This window comes from Pinus tabuliformis, chromosome 7 (assembly GCF_031772625.1).
Source record: "Pinus tabuliformis cultivar Carrire ecotype Pingquan chromosome 7, CPIR1, whole genome shotgun sequence".
Lineage (NCBI taxonomy): Eukaryota > Viridiplantae > Streptophyta > Pinopsida > Pinales > Pinaceae > Pinus > Pinus tabuliformis.
In genome coordinates, this window is record NC_142293.1 from 1,358,949,793 (window position 1) to 1,358,954,870 (window position 5,078).

Sequence of the window (5,078 nt, forward strand, 5' to 3'; positions counted from 1 at the left end):
AGCTTAGGTGATGGCCCAACAGATGTTGAAGATAACTTTAGTACACATAGGAGGGGTTCAGACACGTAAATCTAGAGGAACTGATTATAACGCTTTAGCATTAATATAAAAATTAAAAATTAGAATACTAAGCTTCATTAACTTGCCATATAACCTATTGGACTTAGGATCTTACCAGCCATTCCGCACATCTGTCTCTACCTGCTGGCTCGCTAGAGCTGCTCAGGAACCCCCTCAGCATCGTTGTTCTCTTTTCACTGATGTGATTCTGATTATCTCCAGGCTCTGTCAAGTTGATGGCGGCCTTTTAGTCGAGCGTGCTAACACACCCTTATGGTCGAGCCTACTGTAGCATCCTCTCACTCTCCCCGGTGATCGAGCAATAATTTTCCCGTGGGTCATTCTTTATATATGTAATTATTGACCGATAAGAGAGATAATTACATATAACCCACAAAGTGCAAAAACAACAATATAGCAGAAGATACCCACAAAGTTCAAGAACAACAATCTGGCAGAAGATGGTAGAAGTCATTAGTGGTCGTTTTTTTCTGTGAGACATTAGAAAAATATGAATTACATTTGCAGAAATTCAAAGAGCAGTTGTAGAGGGCGTTACTCCCTACTTACCCAAAAAGTGCAACAACAACAAAGCAGTTGTACAGTCCACAAAGTGCAAGAACTGCACAACAGTTGTAGAGGGCTTCAATCCCCACTTACCCACAAAGTGCAAGAACAACAATCTAGCAGAAGATACCCACAAAGTTCAAGGACAACAATGTGGCAGAAGATGGTAGAAGTCATTACTGGTCGTTTTTTTCTGTGAGACATTAGAAAAATATGAGTTACATTTGTAGAAATTCAAACAACCACTTACCCACAAAGTGCAAGAACAACAATCTAGCAGAAGATACCCACAAAGTTCAGAAGGCTCTGTACCTGCATACAGTGTAGTGGCTTGGCTAATTACAATTTTGACAGGAAAAAAGCAACTAAAACCAATATTTCAAAATTAGCAGGAGTGAAAACATGAAGGAAAGAAGGTTGAACAAAATTATTACTGTCTAGAATACAAGTTCTAATTCAAATTGGATCAGTTTCAGTGAGATGGAGGGTTAAACTTTATAGGAATGGCAGACTTTCTTCTTTTTCCAAAAAGCTATAAGACTCACAGCAATGGTTGGGCCGGAACCCTACAGAAGACAGTGAGTTGGTAATTGATGGAAAGTTGTTCTAATTCCAATGAGGAAATTGGAGTTTGAAAGAAGCCAGTAAATAGTGTCATTTAAGACATGGCAGACTTTCGTCTTTTTCCAAAAAGCTATAAGACTCACAGCAATGGTTGGGCCGGAACCCTACAGAAGACAGTGAGTTGGTAATTGATGGAAAGTTGTTCTAATTCCAATGAGGAAATTGGAGTTTGAAAGAAGCCAGTAAATAGTGTCATTTAAGACTTATGAAGATACTGCTTGTTTAAGCTTTGCTGCCTGTTGTAACAACTGCTTGAAAACCACTTAAATTCTTCCTGTCTAAGCGGGGGGTGAAGGAGACATGCCATTAAATTGTTTAACCATTATTATAGGCAAGCAGAAGTTTTACCAACCTGTTGAAAGATCAGACTCAACATTTTCATTAACATGGGCCTCAACTTGTGGTATAAAACATAAGCCCAAAGAGGTAAAATCAAGTGTGTGCCCAAACTGTTGCCTGTGAAAGTGGTGCATATAAAGGTAGATCGGTGCCTTAAACAGGTGTAAATGACTAAACACACTTACTGTAATAGGCATAGATATAAAGTACATAAGCTTAGCTGATTACATAGGTTAAGCTTAGTTAGCTTCATTACCTTGGATTCATAGAACCAGGCTACCAGTAACACGGACAAGATATAAGTTTTTTTCAGCTGTAAGAGAACTTTGATGTTGCATTAAAACACTTTCGAAAAGGTAATGTGGCTATGTAAGCTATGAAAAGGGTCATTGGTTCATATGCTCTTGCTTCTCCTGCTTTTTTGTCGAATCAATTAATTAACTACTAAGTCATTCAAGCAAATGGTTTGTTTACATATGCCTTATGGTTTCAGCCACAGGAATCAAAACGAACAGATGCAAGTGTAACAAGGGTACTTTTCAGAAAACATATAGAAATATTTCTTCTTCTTCAATAAATGTCAAGGCTCAAGTACCAGTTTCGGTAACGTATATAGGGGGGTTGCTATATCGGTGTTTTGTATAGTTTATTATGTCCTTTAGTCCCGCTGGATAAGACCTGTAAGTAGAGACTCCTTCCTGCAAACATATGAACATAGTATCAATATGTTCTTTTATCAGGGTATCCTCATATCACACAATAAATTGAATTGAATTGAATTTCTATCATCGTTGAAATAATTCAATAAACTTTTATGAAGATAGGCTCACCACTGATCCAATGTAGACTCCGTCAACTTCTTCTGAAACTCAGACAACAGGCAATGATAAATGTCAAAATAGTAAACAAGAAAGAGTGTAAGACTGTAGAACAGATCAATGAAATAGGGATCAAACACGAGCTCCTCGAAATAAACTCGAGCTGTTTCATTATAAAAACTACACAAATAAAAACTATGGCCTGCAATATTACATGATATATTAGCCTGAGAATCCAATACGAAATCCGTATGGGGAGGATTTGGTGGATGCGGATTGTTGACTATGAAGTATGTTGAGTAGTAGTTATAACCAAGAAACTGAACTATCTAGATTAACGAAAATATAAATTAGTTCTAAGCGACAGTTGACACTGTTCCAACTAATTTTCTCATGGATTCAGACTCGTTTTCTGAATCCAATGGATCGAAAGGAATTTTTGCAGTCAAAAACAATGTCATTTTTTCCAGTAAAATTGATGAAACAGTTCACGTAACACCATGGATTCAAAAGTGTTTTTACAACTAAAAACAATTGCATACCAATAATAGAAAGCTTAAGCGAGACAATAGACAAATATCAATTACATTTGTAGACATTCAAACAGCAGCTGTATAGTGTTTCACTCCCAATTACCAGCAGGTTATGCTGTTGACTCTTAGCTTGATGCAGCTACACTATTGGGCTCTGTACCTGCATATAGTGTAGTGGCTTGGCTAATTTCAATTTTGACACCAAAAAAGCAACTAAAACCAATATTTCAAAATTAGCAGGAGTACCTGAGTTGGTAATTGATGGAAAGTTGTTCTAATTCCAATGAGGAAATTGGAGTTTGAAAGAAGCCAGTAAATAGTGTCATTTAAGACTTATGAAGATACTGCTTGTTTAAGCTTTGCTACCTGTTGTAACAACTGCTTGAAAACCACTTAAATTCTTTCTATCTAAGCGGGGGGTGAAGGAGACATGCCATTAAATTGTTTAACCATTATTATAGGCAAGCAGAAGTTTTACCAACCTGTTGAAAGATCAGACTCAACATTTTCATTAACATAGGCCTCAACTTGTGGTATAAAACATAAGCCCAAAGAGGTAAAATCAAGTGTGTGCCCAAACTGTTGCCTGTGAAAGTGGTGCATATAAAGGTTGATCTGTGCCTTAAACAGGTGTAAATGACTAAACAGACTTACTGTAATAGGCATAGATATAAAGTACATAAGCTTAGCTGACTACATAGGTTAAGCTTAGTTAGCTTCGTTACCTTGGATTCATAGAACCAGGCTACCAGTAACACGGACAAGATATAAGTGTTTTTCAGGTGTAAGAGAGCTTTGATGTTGCATTAAAACACTTTCGAAAAGGTAATGTGGCTATCTAAGCTATGAAAAGGGTCATTGGTTCATATGCTCTTGCTTCTCCTGCTTTTTTGTCAAATCAATTAATTAACTACTAAATCATTCAAGCAAATGGTTTGTTTACATATCCCTTATGGTTTCAGCCACAGGAATCAAAACGAACAGATGCAAGTGTAACAAGGGTACTTTTCAAATCCTACAGAGGATAAAATATGTCAATCTGTACGGACAATGACATCCGAACTATCCAACAGAAAGCTGCTGTGTACATGGAAATCTCGTAAATTGTATGTAACGTCAGCAACGTCTTCTAGATATTTTTCATACGTCAGTCCTGTTAAGGATGGACAAAGTTCGAGCAGCAAACTGTCTTTTAGAATGCACTTGTACTGAACATTTGCCTCTGTTTGGATAATGCAATTCAATTGTAAACTGCGTCGATATGTGGTTAGCTGTCTGCATGTGGAACAATTAAGTTGATCCATGAAAACTGTTCCAAATGTATCGGCGGGCAGAGAGCAATTGTTGCAGATTGTAACAAAGGGTTCTGCATGTATGTTTGCTATAGTCAACATTCCTTTAACCTGGTCCATGTTTCAGTACAATTCTAGCGTTAGATATTGTAATAAAAATGCTAAGAGGACATTAAATGAACGCGCATAATTTAGGAGAACAGGAAATAAAGATTTATAATATATATTTTTTGCACTATGAAAGAACCTTTGTTGTTGAGGCAGGTAGTTTGCTCAGGTCTGCAAGTACCCTGTTTGAAGTGACAGTTGTAATGAATGTGGATCTGCAAGTGCTTAATGACCCACGTTCTTTGCCTCGGGCAAGATTTCGAAACAGCATCATTGGTGCTTCTTGTTTCGAAATTTGTTGTTGGATGGATTTGAAAATTGGTTGAAATAAAAAAAAAAGCAAGGAAAACTAATGATATATGTAGCTACAGGAGGTTTCAAACACAGAGAAATGACACTGCCTCGTACATCTAGTTATTGATCTTAGGTTTTATATAAGGCTATTCTCAGAAAAAAACTAATAATACATAAAGGCCTCATACATCTACTTACAGAACTCACAATGCGAGAATCTATTGATAGGAAACATCCTAGAAAACCCAAAGCTACTTCCCAAACGGGAAAGTGGATACATAGACATCCACAAAGCAAGCCCACAGCCAGCTTCCAAAATGAAAAAGTGAAACAGGAAATTCACACAAAGCCCAAAGCCAGCTTCCAAAACGGAAAAGTGGCACAAAACCCAAAGCCAGCTTCCAATGGCAGAGAGTGGATAAATAATACTACACATGAACACA

General features: G+C 37.2%; 2 long non-coding RNA genes across 2 annotated transcripts; both read right to left on the minus strand.

Moving 5' to 3' along the window:
* Positions 1-2,114: 2,114 nt before the first annotated feature.
* Positions 2,115-2,826, minus strand: LOC149252615 (uncharacterized). The gene is made up of 2 exons (XR_016266080.1): positions 2,421-2,826; positions 2,115-2,288 (listed from the first exon to the last, which is right to left on the minus strand). It is a non-coding gene; the product is annotated as an uncharacterized LOC149252615 (long non-coding RNA).
* Positions 2,827-4,127: 1,301 nt separating this feature from the next.
* Positions 4,128-4,614, minus strand: LOC149252616 (uncharacterized). Its single transcript, XR_016266081.1, has 2 exons — positions 4,481-4,614; positions 4,128-4,344 (listed from the first exon to the last, which is right to left on the minus strand). It is a non-coding gene; the product is annotated as an uncharacterized LOC149252616 (long non-coding RNA).
* Between the last annotated feature and the right edge of the window lie 464 nt (positions 4,615-5,078).